General features: G+C 40.6%; 2 protein-coding genes across 8 annotated transcripts in view; one reads left to right on the forward strand and one right to left on the reverse strand.

The window, feature by feature from the left end:
* cmss1 (cms1 ribosomal small subunit homolog) overlaps positions 1 to 24,363 on the reverse strand; it is a 367,856-nt gene that overhangs the window by 85,777 nt on the left and 257,716 nt on the right. The window contains exon 1 of one of the 6 annotated variants that reach the window (XM_072585438.1): positions 21,810 to 21,889. The exons of the other annotated variants lie outside the window; for them this stretch is intronic. The gene's annotated coding sequence lies outside the window, so the exon portion shown is untranslated. Of the gene's footprint in view, positions 1 to 21,809; positions 21,890 to 24,363 lie in introns of those variants that run through there. 6 annotated transcript variants of the gene reach the window in all.
* filip1l (filamin A interacting protein 1-like) overlaps positions 1 to 24,363 on the forward strand; it is a 278,663-nt gene that overhangs the window by 21,242 nt on the left and 233,058 nt on the right. The window lies entirely within an intron of this gene.

Consider the following 24,363-nt stretch of genomic DNA (forward strand, 5'->3'; position numbering starts at 1 on the left):
AATCTTATTTGTTCTGAAGTTGATGCAATGTCAAAATCTTTAAAACATTCTAAAATTCCGATTCAGTGACCCTGAACTGATAGTAGCTAGGAAAATGTGGCATATATACTGAATACAGTGGAAGGAGCAAGCGGAAGAGCGGAGGTAAAGCCCAGAAAGTGAGAGAATGACAGAAAGGGAAACAAAGAGATAGATGATAGTCTGCCAAAGAGCAAGAAAAGCTGATATGCCAGGGTCTGGGTGTGAAGGGGGATAAAGGACATGGAAGAAGGTGATCTATAAAGATTGAACTCGATATTAAGTCCAGAAGACTGCAGGGGTTTCCAAGCAGAAATTAAGATGGGTTGTTCTTCCAGTTGTCACTGAGCCTCGCTGGAGTGCTGCAGCAAACCTGAGAAAGAAATATTGGCCAGGGAACACAGTGGTGTGCTGAAGTGGCAGGCAACTGGAAGCTCCGGTCATTTTCATAAAATATCAAGTTCAATCATGATTATTGCTGCATGTCTAATCTCACAACCATCTATTATCACAGTAGTGTATCTGGCATTTCACTGTTCGATTGACAGCTACAAATGGTTATAGACTCTTTTAAGTGGAACTATGAATTCCAATACTTGTTTTAAAAAAACGTGTTCTGCAATGTTAATTCTGCTTTGTCTGCATAGGTGTTGCCAGACCTGCTGAGTTTTTCCAGCAATTTATGCTTATATTTGTAATGAAATGCTTGTTGTTCTAACATATTATGTAATTGTAGGAATGTAAATGCGCTGATGTGGAGATGTCAGTGTTGGACTGGGGTGGACAATGTCAGAAATCGCATGATACCTTTGTCAAGTGAAATGCTCCAAAAGCTTGTGATTTCAAATAAACCTGTTGGACTATAACTGAATGTACATGCAGTGAATGGGGTTTACAAAAGAGAGCTCTTCCAAGTGGAAACTAGGTTAGTTACCATGGTGGCAGATGCCAAAGGGTGGGTGATGACCACTAGCTGGCATAGGGCTCTAAAAGATAATGATTGTGGCCAGAGGAGCATTAATTGGCATTGGGGTAGACAGGGCTATGTGGGCTCAGTGCAGAAACACAGCTTTACACAGTAGGTATATCTTATAGGGGTTAGCAGAGGGACACAAGTGGACATGAAGGATATAAGGGGTCAGGGGACGGAGTACAGATCAGGTGATGCCAAATGGAATTTATAGGGTGGAGGGCAGTTGTCATGTGAGGGCTAGAGAACAGCTTTACAATGATTTCATTTAAATTCAACACACAGTGTTGTCTTTGGAAGAATTTTAGTACTCAGAAATATCCTGGCTTTGCAGCGAGTTGGTTAGCTTCCGACCATTGTCTGGTTTGCAATGCAGACTAACACCAGCAGTTCCATTCCTGCACCAGTTGAGATTATCGTGAATACTCTTTCATAACCTCTCCCCTCACCTCATGTGTTAAGCCACCACCAGTCATCTCTCAGTAATGGTCTCATAAGTCAATAGCATCTTTACATTTGCCTTTTAATCAAGGAACATTTAATTCCAAAACTAAATCAGACACAAGTGTACTTTTGGGGAGGCAAATTTTTTGTTCAATTACTTGACAAAATTTATTTGGGTGCACAAATACAGACTACCATCTCACATCATCTATCAGAAGAATATGTAGCCACATTATATAATTAGAATTCCGGATGTGATAACGTGCCAAATACGTCACCAAGTAGTGAGGTGTCTCATCATCAATAATTTTCTGCACGTAATTAACTGGAATAAAAACTGAATGGTGGCAATGGAAAATCAGTTTGATGGCAATGAGCAACAAGTATTTTGAATAGACAATAGGATTCAGCTGTTAAATCTATAAGCAAATGTTTGCCCCTTGCTTTTCAATATTTTATTCAGTAGTTTCATACGTATTTAAATGCTGTTTAGAAACAAAACTAAATTATATTACAGGAGACCAGTTTAGGATGTGCAGTCCTGCCTTCACTGCTGCTATAGTAGGACCATGTAGAAGTTGAGTGAGTCACAATGGTACAAATGTATTATATGAAAGATTTTGGGAAATAAAATACAGAATGTGCAACTTGAATGCCAACAGCTACCACTTATTAAATAAAAATATTGCTGGTTCATTTGAACAATACCTAGTTCCAGGCTGCAAAGAAATAATGACACAAATTCTGACATTGCTTCTCGTCATGTGATCTGGATATTGTTGCTAAGTTTGCAGATGACACAAAGATAGGTGAAGGTACAGGTAGTGTTGAGGAAGAGGGGAGGCTGCGGAAGGATTTGCTTAGGCTAGGAGCATGGGCAAAGCAGTGCAGATGGAGCACAATGTGTGAAATGTGAGGTTGTGCACATTGATAGGAAGTATAGAGGCATAGACCATTTTATAAATGGGAAAAGGTTTGGAAATCTGAAGCATAAAGGAACGTAGGAGCCCTGGTTCAGGATTCTCCTAAGGTTAATATGCAGGTTCAGCTGACAGTTAGGAAGACAAATGCAATGGTAGCATTAATTTCAAGAGGGTAAGAATACAATAGCAGGGATGCACAGCAGAGGTTGTAAAAGGGTCTGGTCAGACCACATTGAGAATAATGTGAGCTGTTTTGGGCTCCACATTTAAGGAAGGGCATGCTCTTCCTGGAGGGGATCCTGGTTTACAAGAATGATGCTGGGAATGAAGCACTAGTCACATGAAGAGCAGTTGAGGACTCTGGGTCTGTATTTGATGGAGTTAGAGGGATGAGGGATGATCTTATTGAAACTTACAGAATGAGAGGCCTGGATAGAAAGGATATGGAGAAAATGTTTCCACTAGCAAGAGGGAATAGGACCCAGGGCACAACCTTAGAGTGAAGGGATGATACTTTAGACTGAGATGAGGGGGAATTTCTTCAGCCAAAGGGTGGTGAATCTAAAGAAGTCACCGGTGCAGAATCCCGTGGAGACCAAGTCAATGAGCATATTTAAGACAGAGAAAAATAGGTTCTTCGTTAGCAAGGAAAACAACTGTTACAGGAAAAGGCGGGAGGATAAGGTTGAGAAACATGGTCATCATGATCGAATGGTGTAGCAGATGCAATGGGCTGAGTAGCCAAATTCTGCTCCTATTTCTTATGACTATTTAGGGAATAGAATTCTGAAAACAGAACTGAAACAATGTGAATACTAGGTTTTAGAACTAGAAAGCATTGTTAAGTAAATCGCCAGCTAATCAAATACAAATAAATACAAGCTGTTGAGCATTTTCCTGAGGCATGACTCATATTAATTGCCATTGTCCAAAAGATTATTTCAAAATTATGTTTTCTTCCTGAAGCAGCCAGTATTTTAATGAACATGTATCCCTTGGAGGGAGCTAAATGTAAAGCATTCATGTTTCAGCCTCTCTCCATCATTATTTGGATTATTTGGCTGGCCAGGTCTAGGTTGATATTGCAGTTTTGTTTTAATACATTCAAGGACAGGCTCTTGCATGTAGAATTAAAGAAATTAAGAGTGGCTTGCAATTTAGCGTAGAATTGGCAATACCACTGCAACCATCCACAAACTGTAGGTCATGCAAATCCACAGTAGTCAGTCACAAAAATGTTCCTATCTGGGCAGCATTTGATTCTCACACCAGAGGTCAGTTGATCTTGCATGAGGTTACCAGCCACCTTCAGGTAAAATGTAAACAATATGGTTGCTGTCACACAACTGTGCTTGATGCTGATCCGAACTTTAAAGCGGACTGTTTCAGATCTCCCACTCAAGAAGCATTTGGTCATATAATCATGATACAATTGCAAAGCAATTGTCACCACACTGCTGTACTACTGAGAGACCTGGACTATTCAGCAGTGGCATATCCCAAAATGGTGCAGAATTAAGCCATTCAGTCCCTCCACTTACTCCACCATTTAATAAGGTCATGACTGATATATATGTGTTTTGTATTTTGCACTCCCAACAACCATGAAGATAATATCTTTGATCCTCTGGCCTGCCAAGAACCTATCAACCTCTGCCTTAAAAATAGGCCCCTAGTGCCTTGTAAGGCAGAGTTAAAAGGTTGCACTACCCTTACAAGGAAGACAAAAACTCCTCACCTTTCCATAAAGGCTAACATCTAATTGTAAAACAGTGCCCACTAGTTCTGGGTTCATCCATGAGAAGAAACATCCTTTCCCCATCCACCTTGTTAAAACTATTCAGGATCATTTACAGTCATATTATCTTGTACTATTCTAAACTCTGGTGGAAACAAGCTCAGTCTGTCCACCCTATCCTTATGTAACAACCTGCTCATTTCAGATATAAATCTAGTAAAACCTCTTCTAAACTGTCTCTAATAAATTCTTCCTTAAGTAAGGAGACCAAAACTTTATATGGTATTCAAATTGAGATCTCACCAATGTTCTATAATTTGAAGCATAAGAACCTTACTTTTAGAGTCATAGACTCAAACAGGATTGAAACAGACCCTTCAGTCCAACTCATCCATGCCGACTAGAGATCCCAACCTGACGTATTCCCATTTACCAGCAGTTCACCCGCACCCCTGCAAATCCTTCTTATTCACGTAACCATCCAGATGCTTTTTAAATGTACTAGCCCCCACTACTTCCTCTGGCAGCTTATTCCACACATGCACCACCCATTGTGTGAAAAAGTTACCCCTCAAGTCATTTTTAAACCTTTCCTCTCTCAACTTAAATCTATGCCCTCTAGTTTTGGACTCACCCACCCAAGGAAAAATATCTTGGCTATTCACCCTAAGCATGCCGCTCAAGATTTTATAAACCTCCATAAGGTCACCCTTCATCCTCCAGTGGTCCAGGGTACGTGGCCCCAGCCTATTCAGCCTCTACTATAATTCATATCCTCCAACACCAGCAACCCCATTCTTGTAAATCTTTTCTGCAACCTTTCAAGTTTAACAATATATTTTCTATAGAAGGGTGACCAGAATTCTATACAGTATTCTAAAAGTGGCTGAAGCAATGTCCTGTACAGTCACAACATGGCATCCCTATATTCAACGTTCTGATCAATGAAGGCAAGTGTGCCACTACGTTCTTCACCACCCTGTCTACCCATGTGACTCCACTTTCAAGGAATTATATACCTTCATCCCTAGGTCTCTTTCTTCAGAAACACTCCCCAGGGTCCTACCAATAAGTGTATAACTCCTGCCCTGATTGGCCTTGACAAAATGCAACACCTCACATTTATCTAAATTAAACTCCATCTGCCACTCTTTGGTCCATTGACACATTTGATCAAGCTCCTGTTGTACTCTGAGATAATCTTCTTAAGTGTCCACAACGTCACCAATTTTAGTATAATCTGCAATCTAACCATATCTCCTATATTCACATCCAAATGATTTGTATAAATGATAAAAAACAGTGGACTCAACACCAATCCTCGTAGCACACCACTGGTCACAAGCCTCCAGTCCAAAAAGAAATCCTCAGGCACGACTCTCTGTATCCTACCTTCAAGCCAATTTTATATCCAGTTGGCTTGCTCCCCTTTCAAATCTTCTCAGAATAAAAGATAACATCCCATTAGCCTTCTTGACATAACAACATTTGAAAAATTCCATTAGCAATGCTTCTGTCACATCCTCTGGATTCAACAGGTTGGCCATCAAACTTTGTTAGTCTCCTTCTTGAAGACAGTTCCACAAGCGTTCAAGCAAAACACCTGCAAAAGCAACTGTAATGAACTGGACACTGTCTGTACTGACTTAGTACATCTCCCCTGCTAGCCCTGGTTTCCTCAACTCTCAAGTGCTCCACAGGAAAATAAAGGAAATGTTGCCGAGATACCTTGACGATCTTGAAGCACGGTAATATTGATGTTAATGACTGAGTTAAGCTTGCTACTAATCGTTCAAAATGATAATGTGTCTGAGTTGCACCATGCTTTGTGTCCAAATATGTTAACGATGAAACAAAGCAGCAGAGAAAGAAAAAAAAGAAGCAAGTACTTCACATCGTGGCATGTTCTATCCCATGAGTCCAAAGTTCTGCAGTTTAGATTCGCCCAGTATGAAAACTTACGGCAAAAACTCATGACTCCAAACAGATAGCACTGAGAGACAGCTGACAACACCTACAACACTGTACAGTTGTAGTCTCTTCAACTTATTATAACATGATTAATGCATAAGATCTCAGATCCGATTTTTCAACAGATTTTCATTAAAGATGAATTAGCGTTCAGACAAATGATAACTGACTTGACTGTTGGTAGCCGCTCCAATTATGAACAATTTGAGCCATAATATATTTTAGCTTTTTTTTAATAGAAATTTGGTAAATAACTGAAGCTTGTTACAAAATAAGTTATGAGCTAGGAATTCCTGGATCTAAATATGCAATAAGTCATAAGTCACATGACACCAGGTTATAATCCAACAGATTTATTTAACATCACAAGCTTTTGGCGTGCTGCTCCTTGAATAGGTGAAGTGGAGGGAAGCCATTCTGCTTTGTTGTGTATCTCAAAAGGCCACCTTGGAGGACAGTTATCCAAAGGTGGGAATCTGAATGTCCTTGATTGCAAGACATGTCAGATCATCGACATGGATACTACCATCATACATGGGAACACCACCCACTATGTACATGGCAGATACTCATGTGACTTGGCCAACATTGTCTACCTCATATGCTGCAGGCAAGGATGCCCTGTGGCATGGTACATTGGCAAGACCATGCAGATGCTACGATAAATAATGAACGGACACTGCATAGCAATCGCCAGACAGGAATGCTTCTCCCCAGTCAGGGAACATCTCAGCGGTCAAGGACATGCAGCCTTCAAGCTTCAGGTAAACACCCTAAAAGGTGGTCTTTGAGATGCACCACAACACAGAATTGCTGAGCAGAAACTGATAGCCAAGTTCCGTACCATGAGAACGGCCTCAACCGTGATCTTGGGTTCATGTCACACTACATGTAACTCCACCACACTGTTCTGTGTAAAATCTTCTTTACTATTCTGTTTTGACACCATTGCCTTGATACCTCGTTATTATCTCTCTACCTTAATCAGTTTGTATGGTTTTGGATTACTTGTTACTTTGGTTAGACCCTCGTCATGCGACTCTTCCGCCTATCATGTTATTCTAGCCATTTGGTTTGTCTCCAGCACCATCATATTTTTATTTTTTGTAATTATCTGTCTGCCTCAATTAATTGGATCATAGGTTATCCCTTCACTTATTACTCAGCTGTATACAATTTAGTCACACCATTTGATCCTTTTGATCACCTGCAAAGTCTTGTTATTCTACGGACACTCCTCTCACACTATTTACATTTACCTTTTGACATTCTTAATTGCCTGGGATTATCTTGCCATTATGCGTTTGTGCTTGTGTGCTTCCCTCCACTTCATCTGAGCAGTGTATTGAAAGCTAGTGATTTCAAACAAACCTGTCGGACTATAATCTGGTATCATGTGACTTCTGACTTTGTCCACCCCAGTCCAATACTTGCACCTTCACATGCTAAAAATGCATAGACAAATAAATTGACTTATTTTTTATTTGTGCAAGGATATGGGTGTTGCCCCTGAAAAGGTGATCCACCTCCATGAATATAACTGAGTGGCTTGTAAGGTCATTTTACAGGGCAATTAATGGTCACCTACGTGGCTGAGAGTCTGGAGTTCTGTTTAAACTAGACTGAGTAAGAGTGGAAATTTGCTTCTCCTGAGGTCATTAATGAACCAGTGGGACTTTATGATCCCCATTGATGATAACACATGATTATTCCAGAATTACTTAATTAATATCACAGGTCCTGTGGTGGGATTTTAGATTGTGTTTTCAGATTATTGATTCATTCATTAGAATTACTCATTCATTAACATAATAATTAGGCTACCAAACATCATTGTTGCAAAATCAACTGGTTTTGCAATTTTATTTATACCATTGGGCGGTATCTGCAACATTTTAAAGAATATGAATAAGTAGTCAAATTTGCAGAATTGTTGTCAGAATTAAGAGTCCATTCACATGCACAATTATAGAAAGACCGTTGCCAACCTTTAACTGCTTCTATTACTCAACATTTTGACTTTTCCAACTTCTAACAGTCAACTGTGCGTCAACAGTTATCATGAGACCAATCTGCAGCACCAATGGAACAAGATGCAAGTTCCATCTAAGCACAACCTGCAATGTACCACACGATGCAATAAACTGACTGTACACAACTAATACACTGTATTTACTTTAATAAAATGGAAAGAGCTGGAAATACTCAGGAGGCCTGGCAGCATCTACGTAGACAAAATCAGAGTTAACATTTTGAATCAAATGTGACTCTTCTTTAGAACTACTCCTCTTTTTCTGAAGAGTCATAAGCAAAGAGAAATGCTAACTTTGTTTCTCTCTCCATAGATACTGCCAGACCTGTTGACTATTTCCAATACTTTCAGTTTTTATTTCAGATTTTAAGCATTTGCAGTATTATATTTTTGCTTCAATGTTTGTTTTAACTTATGTGAAAGTTATACAGTAATCTTGCTAATGAAGGGAATTTAAAGAGAACATTGCAAGAGTGCCTCTTTCTTATATGACGCCAGTTCAAATGTGTGTGCCGGTTTGCATATCAGGCCTGACTATGATCAATAAGATATCAGTATTTGAATGCTGAATGTCCAGTGCAACCAGTGCATAGGCCATAGCAGTGTTTTGCTGGTTACTAAATTAAGCTGTATCAGATGAAAAGTGAAACTGGTATAGCCCATATGTGCCATATCATAATTCTAAATTACATTAACAGGCCTGTGCTAAAAAAGTTTTGTGTGTTGGCCAAAGCCAAATATTGTGAAGAGAGCACTTTGGCCCAACAGAGATTCGGACTTCTTTTAAGTATTGTTTAATATGTTAAACATTTTCAATGCTGTTGATTGGTTGTGAACCTGACATATTTCTTGGACCAATCCAAATTGATCAGGGCAAGTTGATTACTATTCATCATCAGGATGAATAGGTCATCATTCTTCTTAGGGGGCCTTGCGTTTTGTTACTAATTCATACACAGAAATAGACAAATATGTGTTTCACTATTTCAAATATGAAAAAGTAAGGAAGCGAACATAGAACATAGAACAATACAGTGCAAAACAGGCCCTTCGGCCCCTTGATGTTGCACCAACCTGTGAACTAATCTAAGCCTATCATCCTACACTATCCCATCATCATCCATGCGCTTATCGAAGAACTGTTTAAATGCCCCTAATGTGGTTGGGTTAACTACATTGGCAGGCGGGGCATTCCACGCCCTTGCCACTCTCTGAGTAAAGAACCAGCCTCTGACAACTGTCTTAAATCTATCACCCCTCAGTTTGCAGCTGTGCTCCCTTGTACAAGCAAATGTCATCATCCTTGAAAAAAGACTCTCATTGTCTACCCTATCTAATCTTGTAAGTCTCTATCAATTTCCTCTTATCCTTCTTCTCTCCAATGAGAACAGACCCAAGTCCATCAGCCTTTCCTCATAAGACCTTTGCTCCAGACCAGGCAACATCCTGGTAAATCTCCTCTGCACTTTTCCCAATGACTCCACATCCTTCCTGAAATATGGTGACCAGAACCGTACACACTATTCCAAGTGCGGCCACACTAGCGTTTTGTACAGTTGCAGTTTGACATTACGGCTCCGGAACTGAATCCCTCAACCAATAAAATATAACACACCTTCTGCCTTCACAACATCACTATCAACCTGGGTGGCAACTTTCAGGGATCTATATAGATGGACTCCAAGATCCTTCTGCACATCCACACTACCAAGAATCTTTCCACTGACCCAGTATTCTGCCTTCCTGTTATTCTTTACAAAGTGAATCACCTCACGCTCATCTGCATTGAACTCCATTTGCCACCTTTCAGCCCAATTCTGCATTTTATCCAAGTCCCCCTGCAACCTGCAAAATTCTTCCACATTGTCTATCACTCCACCGACTTTCGTATCATCTGCAAATTTACTGACCCATCCACCTATGTCTCGTCCAAGTCGTTTATAAAAATGACAAACAGCAATGGTCCCAAAACAGATCCTTGTGGTACACCACTAATAACCAGACTCCAGGCTGAATATTTTCCACCAACCACCATTCATTGCCTTCTTACAGAAAGCCAGTTTCTAATCCAAACTGCTAAATTTCAGAGCTTTTAAGATTGGACAAAAAGCCATTGTGAACATGCTCTTTATGTGGAACCTTATTGAAGGCTTGACTGAAGTCCATGTACACCATGTCAACTGCCCTACCCTCATCCACATGCTTGGTCACATTCTCAAAAAACTCAATGAGGTTTTTGAGACACAACCTGCCCTTGACAAATCCATGTTGACTATTTCCAATCAAGTTGTTGTTTGCGAGATGATTGTAAATCCTATCTCTTATAATCCTTTCCAAACCTTTTCCTACAATAGACGTAAGGCTCTCTGGTCTATAATTACCTGGGTCATCTCTATTGCCCTTCTTGAACAAGAGCACAATATTTGCAATCCTCCAGTCCTCTGGTACTAAATCTGTAGACAATGATGACACAAAGACCAAGGCCAAAGGCTCAACCATCTCCTCCTTAGCCTCCCGGAGAATTCTTGGAAGAATCCCATCTGGCCCAGAGGACTTGTCTACTTTCACACAATCTAGAATTGATAACACCTCCTCCTTACTAACCTCAATCCTTTCAAGTCTAATAGCCCATATCTCAGTCTTCTTCTCTACAATATACTCCTTTTCCTAAGTGAAAATAGATGAGAAATATGTGTTTAGCACCTCTCCGATCACCATAGGGTCCAGACACAACTTGCCACTTCTGTCTTCGACAGGCCCTATTCCTACCCTCATCGTCCTTTTATTTCTCATATACCTATAGAAAGCTTTAGGGTTTCCCTTTATTCTACCTGCCAAAGACTGCTCATGTCTTTTTCCTGCTCTTCTTAAGTCTCTCTTTAAATTCTTCTCTTCTTAACACTCTCTATTTAAATCCTTTATATCCTGAAGTTAACTATAATCTTTGTAATTTGATTTCCGTACATCAACATTTTACGACTGTTCAGAATAAGTGAAGTTACCAAATATTGACATTATTGGTAAGTTTACTCAAATATATGGTAAATACAATGTCATAAACTAGGACAATATTAGAGATAGAACTGTTTGTTTGAGAAGCAAGCTTGCTCATTAATCATTTTCATCTGGGTAATTGTGAATTTAATTATAAGAGTATCCATAACTGAAAATTTCACCTTTGTCCTGTGTAGTTTATACATATATCACAAATCCATTAGTTTTTACAGTATGTGGAGGAAATAAAAGATCTATTGAAACTTGTACTGTTTGAATACAAGTGTCATACTCTGTCATTGACTTTTCAATTTGGTTGCCTAAAGCAACCCAAAACAAAGTTACAAATTGCATTCTCTGTGACTACAACCATGATATATTATCCCTACGCACCTTAACACACTCACTTGTCACTGCTCGCACCATCCTCCTCCATTATCCATACCAGGATTATGTGAGGTTTAATCCTCGCTAGCCAATTGTAGCAAAAGCATGTTCACCAATGGCTTTTTCCAATTTTAATAGCTCTGAAATTCTTCACAACACTATTAACCTTCTTCTGTTCCTTATCTGGATACTGCTCCTTATTGTTCTGGACTTGTTATTACTAGTTTGGGAACATGTGTTTGGTCTTGCAAAATTGACTACAACCAGGTTCTTGGAAGATCAGAGCCACAAACTTAGTATCTAAACAAAATTATGGAATGTGCTTATAAACGTTATGAAGAACATTCATAAACTGTGCCTGTTCAATTACTAACCCTTAAAATACTTAATGTTATTCAGCAAAAAGCAGTCCATTTGATTGGAATCCCATCCATCTGCTCAGAGCCAACTAGGGAATGCAACCCAGAGATGTTCCCTGAATCATTCCATGAGTTGGCATCCTGTCTCTCCAATGAAAAGGAGACCACATCAAGATGTAGTTGATGACGTGGGTGGATGTGCAGAAAATCCCTACCTTGAAATGATCCTTTAGGGCCTTGGATGGAGGTGTGGGCGCAGGTTTTACACCTTCCTTTGTGGTGGGAAGGGAAGGTGTCAGGTATGGAGGGTGGGTTGGTTGGAGGGCATGGATCTAACAAAGGAATCGTAAAGGGAATGATTTTTGCAGAGAGCAGATAGAGGTGGGGAGGGAAATAAATCTTTGGTGGTGGGGTCTAGCTGTAGGCAGCGGAAATGGCTGAGGATAATGCGCTGTATCCGGAGATTCATGAGGTGGATGGTGAGGATCAGGAAGATTCTATGCTTGTTGCAGTTAGAGGGATGGAGTTCATGGGTGGAGGTGCCAGAAGTGGAAGAGATGTGCTAGAGGGCATTGTTGATCATGTGGGAGGGGCAACTGCAGTCCCTGAAATAGGAAGACATCTGGGATGTCCTGGAGTGGAATTGCTCCTCCTGGGAGCAGATACTCCTAAATCCTCCACTTCTGCCATAAGGGATCGCATTTTTACAGGAGGGGGAGTGAGAGGAGGTGTAGTCAAGATAGCTGTGGGAATCGATGGGTTTGAAATAGATGCCTGTGTTGAGTCAATCACTGAAGACTGACACGGAAAGATACAGGAAGGAGAAGGAAGTGTTGGAAATGGTCGAGGTGAACTTGAGGTCAGGGTGGAAGGTGTTGGTAAAGTTGATGAACTGTTCAACCTCTTCGTGGGAGTACAGGGTGGTGACGATGCAGTTATCAATGTAACAGAGGAAAAAAGTGGGGAATGGTGCCGGTATAACTGCAGAAGATGGACTGTTCCCTGTATCCTACAAAGAGGCAGGGAGCCCCACTGCCCTGTGGCCAAACACTTCAACTCCCCTCCCACTCCACCAAGGTCATGCAAGTCCTGGTCCTCCTCCACCGCCAAATCAAATCCACCTGCCAACTGGAAGAAGAACGCCTCATCTTCCACCTTGCGACCTTCCAACCACACAGCATCAACATTGGCCTCACCAGTTTCGAAATTCCCCTCCACGCCTTCTCATCCCAGATCCAATCCTCCAACTCAGCACAGCCATCTTGACCTGTCCGACCTGTCCACCTTCCTTCCCACCTATCTGCTTCACCATGCCCAATGACCTATCACAATTACCTCCCACCTGCATCCACCTATCAGCTTCCCAGATACCTTCCCCCCCAAGCCCCACCCCCGTACTTATCTCTCAGCCCCATTCCCCCCCAACATTTCTGATGAAAGGCTTATGCCCGAAATGTTGATTCTCCTGCTCCTCAGATGCTGCTTGACCTGCTGTGCTTTTCCAGCACCACACTTCTCGACCCAGAGGTGGCTTGGCAAGACCACTTCAGCAGCATTTCCCAAACCTCCACCACCCATAAAGATAAGGGCAGTAGCAGTGTTGAGTGCAATCGGAGATTCCTCTAGATCTCTCACAACCCAACTTAGATATACATTGCAGTTCTTTCATCATAGTCAGGTTAATGTATTTGGTCTCCCTCGTACCTCATAGTATCATAGCAGAGAAAGACTCAACATCAAATCTAGAAGCTTGGTTGAGCAATAAATGTGGCCCCTGCCAAAAATGCTGATTGGTGGTGTTGTCAGTTGCTCAAAATAAGAATGGCATCTCCAAATCTTTATGATTTCAGTGTCTTCACTGACTCAGCAGGCCAATCCAGGACCAACTGGTCATTGGGCACAGCAGAAAAAAAGTTTCCTTGAGGAAGGGAGGTTCGCAAGACCAGGTTCTACTCTCCCCTTCCTTCCACCTTTGCCCGCTCTCTGCAGCAGCATCATGTGATTAGCTTCCAACTGTGCTGTTGATCGTTGGAATACCACACAGCCACAATGTGGCAAGTTACTCCCACAGATCTGTAACAGTTTGTCCCCTTTTCAATTTGGCCTTTTCAAAACAACTTCTCTGCCACTCTTTCTTGATGTCAGGTACCATTCTGAAGGTGTGAAAAGAGGACCTTCTTTAGCAGCTAATTATTTGACAAGCAGGTATAGCATCAGACCTGTGCAGCCTATTTCACATGATTGTGGTTGGTTTCAAAGATGGAGAATTGGCTTTGATGAGGATTCTGGGATTTACTCTCTTCCTACATGAGTTTCAGCATCTTTCAGAAATTCCTCAAAGCCAAAGGTGCCTTTGCAAGGTGGCCGAAGTCTCAGTGCCATACAGAAGGGTGCTGACAACACTGCTAACATGTTGGATTCTGTGCTGCATCTCTTCTTTCTTGGTGAAATCATGAGAAAGGTAGGTTTCAAGATTGGGAAGGTCTATTTTATATATTTTTGGGATGTGGGTAATATTCCCTCTCAGCTGCATGGATGCTGGTAGGTTCCGGGTACACCAATTAGTGTACTGATGCACTGGCTTCCACTTCCAGAAGACACATACACTCAGAGGTTCACGCAGCAGAAATCAATTCAAATGGGTGTGGACATCATTGATAGGCCAACAATCTCTAATTGCTCGAGAACATGGCGGTTAGCTATCTTCTTGAACTGCTGAGGTTCTTGGTGCTTAAGTATAAACAATGTGTTTTTTCCTGGATTTTAGCCTAATGACAGTGAAGTAACAGTAATGTATTTCCAAATCAAATAGTGTGCATCTTGGATGGGAACCTGCAGATGGTGGTGTTCCCATCTGTCTCCTAGCATTGTCCTTCTAGGTGGTAGCATGTAGGTTTGTAAGGAGGATGCTTGATGACTTACTGCAATGCATTTCCTGGGTGGTATGCACAGCTGGCACCATGCATAAGTGGCGAAGGGAGTTTTTTTTATTCATTCACAGGATGGACTGGCAGATGGAGTTTCATTTAGAAAAATATGAGGTGCTACATTTTGGAAAGGCAAATAAGAGCAGGATTTATACACTTAATGGTAAGGTCCTGGGGAGTGTTGCTGTGAAAAGAGACCTTGGAGTGCAGGTTCATATTTTTTGGAAGTGGAGTTGCAGGTAGATAGTGAAGAAAGTGTTTGGTATGTTTGCCTTCGTTGGTCAGTGCATTGAGTATAGGAATTGGGAGGCCATGTTGTGACTGTTCAGGACATTGGTTCAGCCACTTTTGGAATATTGTGTGCAATTCTAGTCTCCCTCCTATAGGAAGGAAGTTGTGAAACGTGAAAGCACTCAGAAAAGATTTACAAGGATGTTGTCATGTTTGAAGGGTTTGAGCTACAGGGAGAGGCTGCATAGTCTGGGGCTATTTCCTCTTGAGTGTCAGAGGCTGAGGGGTGACCTTACAGAGGTTTTTAAAATCATGAGGGACTTGAATAGGGTAAATAGGCAAGGTCTTTTCCCTAGGGTGGGGGAACCCAAAACTTGAAGGGGAAGAGGGAAAAGATATAAAGGGAACCTAAAGAGCAACTTTTTTTATGTAGAGGATGCCTTGTGTATGGAATGAGCTGCCAGAGGAAGTGGTGGAGGCTGGCACAATTACAACATTTTAAAGGCATCTGGATGGATATATGAATTGGAAGGGTTTAGAGGGATATGGGCCAAATGCTGGCAAATGGAACTAGATTTATATAGAATATCTGGTCTGCATGGATGAGTTGGATCAAAGGATCTGTTTCCGTGCTGTTTCTATGACTCTATGTAGGTGTCACTGGGCAGGTCAGCACTTGTTGCCCATTCCTCAGTGTCCAGAGGACAGTTAAGTGTCAACCATATTGCTGTGGGTCTGGAGTCACATGTAGACTAGATCAGGTGATGGCAATTCCCTTCCCTAAAGGATATTCATGAACTAGGTGGGTTTTTCTGATGATCAACAATGGTTTTTCATGCTCACCATTAGACTCCCACTTTCAGATATTTTTGTTCAATTTAATATCCACCATCTGCATGATGGGATTTGAACCTGGGTCTCCAGAACAATACCAGGGTCTCTGGATTAATAGTCAAGTCATAATACAGGAGGCCATTGCTTCCCAATGCAGATGGAAGATGGTGGTTAGGATGCTGAGTGAAAGAGCTGCTTTGTTCTGAAAGGTGTCCAATTTCCTTGTAGCTGCACGCATTCAGGCAAGTGGGAAGCATTCCATCACACTCCTGACTTGTGCCTTTAGGGAGTCAGGAGGTGAGCTACTCAATGCAAGAGTCTCAGCCTCTGACCTCCTCTTGATGTTAAACTGTATGCATGGCCTGTTAAGTTCATTTTCTGTTCAAAGGTAACCCCTGGATGATGGGGTTCAGCAATGATAATGCCACTGAACATCTAAGTTAGATTCTTTCTTGTTGGCGATGGTCACTTATGCCACATGCATGCCAGGCAATGTCACCTTCCATTTACCAGCTCTTACTGAGATGTTGTCCAGGTCATGCTGAAGATGAACACAAGCTGCTTCAACATCTGAGGATTTACACTGAATAGTTTTCAACTAGCAATAGACATCACCATTTCTAACCTCTTGATGGAAGAGAGGTTATTGATTAAGTTGCTGAAAAAAGCTGGATCTAGAATACTACCCTGGTAAACTCCTGTACTGATATGATGAGTTTGAAATGATTGACCTGCAATGAACACAGCTATCTTCTCTTTGTCCTTGATTCCCACGATTCCAATTTTCCTTGGACGCCCGACAGCTGTGCTCTGGCAAATGCTGTCTTGATGTCAAGGTTCGTCACTCTCACCTCTGGGCACCTTGATGGAGGGTATCTCAATGTCAAGGTAGGGCTATGTATCTACAGGACTGTAGTGGATGGGAAGGTAGATTGATGAGGTTGAGGCTAAGTAGTTCTTTTCTCCTGTTACGTCTGTCACCACCTGCCACAGACCCAGCAAACAGTTATGCCTGTGAGAACTTGACAATATTTTTGTTGAATTCAAATTACACCATTTTCCATGTCTCCAATGACAATACCAGATCACCTCCTCCTATGTTCAATGAGTTAAAAGTCTCCTCATTAGTACCAATAGTTGGAGGCATAGGTGCTTATCTGGGGAAAGGCAAATGGAGGATTTTGGTTTTTCTGATGTTGAATGGGGGATCAACCTTTTCTATGCTGAGTTGAAGAAATTGAGGGTGGTCTGAAAATTGCTTTAGTTGCTTCACAACTTCTGTGAGTTGTAACTGCACCAATGTCAGAATATTCAAAGTAGTGGATATGTTGAAACGCAATAACAATCTTAGCTTCCAGTCTATTCAGACTGAAAGGCATTCCAGAGGGTGCAATTATGTGCGGAAATAAATGATGCCCTTGCCAGCAACATTTATATCCCAAGAATGAATACAAAAAGAAATCAGAGTACTGTCAATAGATTATCTAAAATTTGAACTTAGATCTATATATTAGAATCAACATCTGCATGTTAGAGCTGGATTGTTGTACCCACTGCAGGATTGAACATACCAATCTAGCTAATACTCAAATGGAGTATTAACAGATTACCATGTGTCAGGTGAGGTGTTAACCAGGGCCTCACACTTCCTCTCAGTTGGATATAAACGGTCCCATGGAGCAACTTTAAAAGAGGTTAGAGAACCTTTCCCTGGTGTGCTGGTCAATATGTATTTCTCAATCAATATCAAAAATAGATTACCTAATCATTGTCACATTGTTATTTGTAGGATTAAGACAATTTTAAATTAGTTGCTGTGTTTCCAAATTATAACAACTGCAGTTCAAAAGAACTTCATGCTTGTAATGCACTTCAAATCGTTTGGCATTCATGAAAGGCAGTACTGTACATCAATGCAAATGTTTCTTTTCATGTTAATGGATATATGGTTTCTGACTATTACATGATGTATTTAGAAAAAAATTCATGCAAAGGAAGCCAAGCACGCAGGTCAATTACTTCAGCAACAATGTTTTAAAAATCATTGCTGTGTACCATGTGTACTGCACATGGACAAGATATAGCCTGATCTCTTCAATGCAATTAGATAGAATTGAATTGAATTTATTGTCACGTGTACCGAGGCCCAGTGAAAAGCTTTGTCTTATGAGCAATACAGGCAGACCACAGACTTAAGTAGCATAGATAAGTAAATAAAAGGTAAACAGCAGCAAAAACAAAAACATAGGTACAGGCGAATGTTAAGAGTTTGTGAGTCCATTCAGTATTCTAACAACAGTAGGGTAGAAACTGTTTCGAAACCAGCTAGTGCGTGCGTTCAGGCTGCTATACCTTCTCCCCGATGGTAGAGGTTGTAGAACAATGTTGCCAGGGTGGGATGGATCTTTGACAATGCTGACGGCCTTTTCTTGACAGCGGGCCTGGTAGATGGATTCTATAGATGGCAGGTTGGCCTTTGTGATTGTCCGGGCTGAGTTCACCACTCTCTGTAACTGTCTCCGACCTTGAACGGTACAGTTGCTATACCAGGTAGTGATATATCCAGACAGAAGGCTCTCAATAGCGCACCTATAAAAGTTGGCAAGGGTATTCGCCGTCATGCCAAATTTCTTCAGCTATCTGAGGAAGAAGAGACATTGTTGGGCCTTTGTAACCAGTGCATCCACAGGAAGAGTCCAAGAAAGCTTGTTGTGGATAAGCACGCCCAGGAGCTTGACAGTCCCCACTTGTTCCACCTCTGTGCTGTTAATGTGTAGGGGAGGATATGAGTAACATCCCGCCAAAAGTAAATAATGTGTTCCTTGGTTTTGCTGGCATTGAGAGCTAGGTTGTTCTCAGTGCATCATTTTTCCAGGTCTCCAACCTGCTGTCTGTAGTCTGTTTCATCGCCATCTGAGATTCGATCGACTATGGTGGTGTCATCAGCAAACTTGTAAATGGCATCAGAAAGCTTGTGATCTCCAACATATATTACAAGTACTTTGTCTTGCATTACGAGATTCTCCACATTAATACTTATTTGTTTTATTCCTACTTCTGTCTCTTCATCAAAAACACTTTTAAAAAGACTTGTGTGGCACGTGTTTTTGAGAAGGAACAAAACAATCCTATGGATTAACAATTTTGTGCCATTTCTCTTTCCAAAATAGCACTCTAAGGTCATTCATGATTTTCTTACAGTATTTCCCTTTGCTAGGTTATTTGTATTTCTATAATTATTTCCTCCTGAATATATGTCTTTGTAGTTATTATGCTATTAATTCTGACATTAATTCAACTTCAAGAATGAAAGAGTGAGAAAACATTCTCGGCTGAAACATTACTCACTGCACTACAGATGGACCTTGGGAATTCAGACATCTACTCTGAATAATGTAAAATCAACTGTGATCTAACAGTATTCAACTTTGAACTTTCATTGGAAAGGAAAGGGAAATATTTATGAGTATTTAATTTCTCTATTGCATGCTTCAAGAAGTTTCATGTTGCAGTTGTATAAGACTCTGGTGCGGCCTCATCTGGAGTATTGTGTGCAGTTTTGGTCGCCATACTATAGGAAGGATATGGAGGCATTGGAACGAATGCAGAGGAGGTTTACCAGGATGTTGCCTGGCATGGTAGGAAGATCGTACGAGGAAAGGCTGAGGCACTTGGGGCTTTTCTCATTGGAGAAAAGAAGGTTTAGGGGAGATTTGATAGAGGTGTACAAGATGATTAGGGGTTTAGATAGGGTTGACAGTGAGAACCTTTTTCCGCTAATGAAGTCAGCTGTTACTAGGGGACACAGCTTTAAATTAAGGGGTGGTAGGTATAGGACAGATGCTAGGGGTAGATTTTTTACTCAGCGGGTTGTGAGTTCATAGAATGCCCTGCCAGTAGCAGTGGTGGGCTCTCTCTCTTTATGGTCATTTAATCGGGCATTGGACAAGCATATGGAGGTTATTGGGCTAGTGTAGGTTACGTGGGCTTCGGTTGGCGCAACATCGAGGGCCGAAATGCCTGTGCTGCGCTGTATTTTTCTATGTTCTATGTTCTATTATATACAGTACTGCACACCCAAGATTAGATGGACAATATCACTAACTGGATAACTTGTGGGAGGCTAATAGTACTTCTCTTTCTTTCCTTCCACCTACCTTTGGGTGTTTTTGTTTTGAAGAGGTTCCTTGATGAGAAAAACATTCTGAACAAAATTATTCTCAGCATTTCAACTAACTTAAAACAGCCATCATTGAAACCTAAAATTAGACTCAGTTACAATTTTGAACAAAACTAGCTTTGTGTGTCATGCATGCATTACAACACCATAACCCTTATTAAAATGTATACAATTTAACTTGCATTACTCAACAATCCAGGACAGTATACATGATGCATATCGATGCAACATTGGCATCAATTTCATGGTTTACACAAGTTTTTACTCAGTATGAAGTCTCTGAATTTTGAGACACCAATAAAGCCAATTAATTGTCATCACTGTCATAATATTCAATTCCTGCCACTAGATGTAGCTAGAATGTTGTGTAAAATTATAGATACAAAACCAAAACAAAATAATTATTCCGTATTTTAATGAGAATTAGCAATTTTCTTCCAAAAATGCTGGAAATACATAGTAGGGCTGACAAAATCCGAAAAATGAAAGCATAAGTTAACATTCCAATTTCATAGATAAAGCAGCCAAAATCTCAGAGGACTTTGGTGCTGATCTCTCATTGGAGAGAGACAATTAGTGATGGTTCAACCTGAGGGTCATCATGCCTCAAGCAGTGAATGAGGTTAAGAAGGAGACTCCTGCATGGTCACCTCAGCCGGTGTGGGAATTGAACCCACGTTGTTCATATCACTCTGCATTGCCAATCACCAACTAGCCAACTGAGTTAACCTTCAATTGACTGTAGCAAACTGTGGCTTAAACCTGAAATATTAATCACAAGTTCATACGCCAATGGTTTTGCAATGTATTTCAAATATTTTTGGGTTTGATGTCAAACTATACATCATGTTAGTTTGTGAAATTAGAAACAAGTTCCGACCAATATTTTCATATTCCCCGCAAAAAACAAGACAGTCACTTTCCAACATTATAGGATTTACAGCATTTCACATAATGCCAATAGTTGTTAGGTCAGTGTTGTATAGATGATAAATTCAGGTTGCCTCGTGGCATTTTAAAAATGATGTTGAAAAACTAAAATGGTCAACTGCAAAAGTACGATTATAATGCCAACTTCAGTGCGAGATCCATCTTATAGTTTAGAAATTGCCAATGACTCTAATCCAAAATGACTTCACTTCGTGCTCAATAATAACAGCCGAAAAAGGCTGAACATCAATCGATTTAATTTGATAGGATCAAAATAAAACATAGTAAAGGCCACAAGTTTCCCCTTGGCACCAAAAGTTAAATGCAGCAAAAAGAAATTATACTGATACACATCAAGTATATTTTTAAATCCTATTTGAATTCTAACTACTAGGCTCAATTGTAATTTAAATCAAAACCAGCTGAGCAGACTTTCTTCTATGAAAAAGGACACCAAAACAGACTAGTTCCAGTGGGCCGTCAAAACAATGGAATATTTTCTGTGGGTTTGGAAACCAAAGGAATAGATTCTAAATCTCATAACAATCAGTTCCTTCCTCTTTTGCCACAGTTTAACATCTAAGCTGTGCTATGACTGCCATAAACTGTCATTCCAAATTTACAACACTTAACACCAAACTAAGGAAGTTATTGCAAAACTTAAGGAAAATATGAAATATAATTTTGTTATTAATGAACAGGCACATCAACCATAACTTGCCATTTTGCACAAATGGTTGCTATAAAGATGAAGAACAACCATTGCCCACTCTCTGTCAGTCTCACTCACTCACCGCCTTGCACAATAAAAAACAATCATCTCCTTACCCTATGTTCATATTTAAACAATTACAGCTACTATTTTGTTCACCTGGAAAGTGAGAAAGTTCAGGAGTTCATCCGAGTAATTCCTTAGACAACAAGTTCCTGACCTCTATATATTGAGAAGTAATGTGTACTTCAAAACGAAAATGGCAGAGTGACCCTGACATCCCTCTTCACTCTCCATGATAATTTTAAATTCAAGAGTGCCAGGGGAAGAAGTAAGGAAATGGATCACTACCTTGTCTGTTCCACCTGCATTCAATAATGGAAAGAAAGAACTTCACATGACCTTAGGTTGTGCCAAAATGCTTTGCAGCCAATGCAGTATTTTTGAAATGTACTTGTAGAGCCATAGGGAAATGATGACTATTCAAAAGAAAAGTCGACAAACAAATTCTGAGCCTAGAATTTCCTGGCTATTGGGCAACCAACACAGTTACACATTCAAAAGATCATGGATGAGAAGCTCAGGTACCTTTCAGAGGTAATGGGCAGCGAGCAAAGTGACCCAGCATACACAGACAAAATACATTATGTACTAATTCATGGTTCTGCAGCTCAGACACAGCCTTTCAGACATGCATTAAAATTAACAAAAAGTAGAAAATGAATTTGAAACAATACTATCAAATGTGTTAAGATGACAGGACAAGGCAACATAAGTCCCAAGTTTTTTTTAAAAGCTCTCTCATGCACTTCATTTTCATAAGACAGATCATGCTCAACATCTGGTCTGGGTTATCAAGAAGAGTGGCTGAGACCGATTAAATACTTGTGGTGATGAATGAAACTTTGAAGCTAGCACTTTGTTTCTTCAATTAGACATTCATTTGTCTATTCTACCAATGTCTCCAATACTCTCTAATGTTTTGTGCAAACTATCCACTTGTATTTTGTTTCATACTTTAACAGGCCTGTTGGAACAAATCTACAAGCAGGCATCTTGTGTAGAGATTCTCCCAATGTCAATTTCCCCAGCCTAAAGTTGCATTCAAAACCATTAAGTATATCGAAACATTGCCAGTTTATAGTTTCCACCTAAAATGGAGGAAATGTAAAAAAGGGAAAGTTGGCATAGTCCCAGAGGACTATAGAACTGCCCTCTCATTAGTGAAAGAAAAAGGATGTCAGTCTAATCTGAGGGCAAGATTGAGAAGGCAGGACCTTCAGGGTGACCTCAGCTAGTACTAGAATTGAACCCACACTGTTGGCATCACTCTGCATCACAACCAGCATCCAGCCAATTGAACTACCCAATGTCTGGGACTCCTGACAAAAGTACCATCTTTAAAGTCCAGTCATCATTTGGAAGTCTGCAACTTTCCTGCATGGTTACTACTCAACTGTCACAGACATGTTAGTATGTCAGGCATAGGGAAAGTGTCTCCCTGCTTTTCCAACAGTGATCTTGAGGTCTTGGTGGTGTGTGTGTGTGTGTTTGTTTGTGTGTATATACACAGAAGCATACAGTCGCTGTCCATGAAGCATGCCCTGAAATGTATCCGGCGTTCAAGATGGAAGTGCCAACACAGATGTTCAACAAGTAGTGAGCTGGAGTTGCCAGGTTACTGCTCTGACTCACACATCAGGAACTATCACGGTCTAGTTTCTATCCAGCAGGTGGGAAAATGGGAAGCTGAAATAACAATGAGGTGAGATAACATAACATCAAGGCCATTAATGTATGCTAACTAAGTGAATCTCAACTCTGTTCAACACTTTGGTTAGGAAATGGGACTTTTGGCTCTCAGTAGTAGCAAGGCCCTTTTTGACGATTTCTCATGATCTTCCCACCCTTTTCACCATGGTTTGAATAGACCAACTTGGCTGCAAGTTACTACTCCACCTTCGTAAATACAGCAATTGCTCTGTAACCCTTTCCCTAAACATGAGGCACATTTTGCATTTTGGCATTTGTGCTGCCAAAATGTAGCCTCAGGTATTTTAAAATTTGGCGGTTAAAAGTGACTGAATATCATCAATCAAATTCTCTCTGATTTAGGTATTCACTAAACATCACCCAGGATTTATTCTTGATATTCACTCATCTGTCAACAGCAAAGACAGTTCAGTAAGCAACTCTAGCAAATTCAGCAACAACTTGCATTCATGTAGCATGTTTTTATCATTGTTATAAATATTTTCATACAACTGAATTTAAAAATAGCGGCACTGATCTAAGGGGAAATCTGGAGCTTGGTCAAACACAAGATTGGAGAGGGAATAGGAAATGAAATAAACATATTTCAGAAGATGTCCAATTATGATCTAACTAAATCAAACCAAGTACAGTCCACCAAGTTGACAAACAAAGGAAGGGCTTTGCAGGAGGATGGCACAGCCAGCCATGTCAAGCGTACGTTGAGGTTAAAGGAAAAGCAGATTCATTGCAGTGCATCATGAACTAAAAGAGGTCATTTATTGACCTTTATTAGGGCCGTCCAAGTACAATGGCCATGGCCAGAATATTAGGGACTCCAGTGGTGCAGTGGAAGTGTTGCAAGGAGACCAGGTCAAGTCCCACCTGCTCTTGAAGTGTGGAATAACATCTGTTAACAGATAGATTAGACTCTGCCCCTACCCCCCCTTGTCTATACAAC

Source organism: Chiloscyllium punctatum, chromosome 15 (assembly GCF_047496795.1).
Source record: "Chiloscyllium punctatum isolate Juve2018m chromosome 15, sChiPun1.3, whole genome shotgun sequence".
Classification (NCBI taxonomy): Eukaryota; Metazoa; Chordata; class Chondrichthyes; order Orectolobiformes; family Hemiscylliidae; genus Chiloscyllium; species Chiloscyllium punctatum.